This window comes from Myotis davidii, unplaced genomic scaffold (assembly GCF_000327345.1).
Source record: "Myotis davidii unplaced genomic scaffold, ASM32734v1 scaffold832, whole genome shotgun sequence".
NCBI lineage: Eukaryota > Metazoa > Chordata > Mammalia > Chiroptera > Vespertilionidae > Myotis > Myotis davidii.
Genome location: NW_006283772.1, coordinates 8777 through 9633, shown reverse-complemented (window position 1 = coordinate 9633; position 857 = coordinate 8777). Strand labels below are relative to the sequence as shown.

At 52.4% G+C, this 857-nt stretch overlaps 1 pseudogene; it reads right to left on the bottom strand.

Moving 5' to 3' along the window:
• LOC107183797 overlaps nt 1-529 on the bottom strand; it is a 3858-nt pseudogene extending 3329 nt beyond the window's left edge.
• Between the last annotated feature and the right edge of the window lie 328 nt (nt 530-857).

Genomic DNA, 857 nt, shown 5'->3' with positions numbered 1-857 from the left:
GTCCTTAATTTACTCAGCAAGTCCCAGCCTATCAAAGGGTACGGGCACTCTGGCATTACTAGAAATGAGTGAGACACTGAGCCATTTCCTAGGTCACTGATCCGACCTTTAGTCCATGGGTAGGATTCCACTTTTCCAGTTGCCCCTTGGATGGGGATTTTGGTCTTAGAGACCGGACCCACTGGCTTTGTAGGACAGAGAAGGTGGCTCCCATGTCCACAAGGAAGTCCACCTTTTGGCCCCCAACTGTCAGAGTTATCCTGGGCTCTTGGGGGCCAGCTGAGCCCTGACAACCCTAATCCACCTCCTCCACCAGCACGGGAGCTGGTTCCCCCACAGGTTCAGGGCACTCCCTTTTCCAGTGTCCTTCCTTTTTGCAAAGTGCACACTGATTTTTCCCAAGCCGGGGCCGGAATTCTTTTTTCCCGGGAGGCTTTCCTTTGCTCTTATTGTTTTTCCGGCTCTTTTGGTCTTTTTCCTCGTTCAGAGCCAGGAGGACCTTGGCCATCCGGGTGTTCAAACCTGCCATCGGGTCCTCCCAATTGTTGAAAACCTTTTGGGCCACCTCAACCAATTCAGAGATTGGTTTCCCCTCAAAGCCTTTTAACTTCTGTAATTTTTTTCTAATATCTGGGGCCGACTGCGAAACAAATGCAACAATGACAGCCCTCCAATTTTCCAGGGCATCAGGGTCAATGGGGGTATACACCCGATAGGCCTCGTACAGCCTCTCCAGGAAAGCTGCCGGGCTCTCATTAGGCCCCTGGACTGTCTCTGTCACCTTAGAGAGGTTTGTGGGTCTCTGAGCAGCAGCTCGGATGGCCCCCAATAGAGTCTGGCGATACCGATCGAGAGCC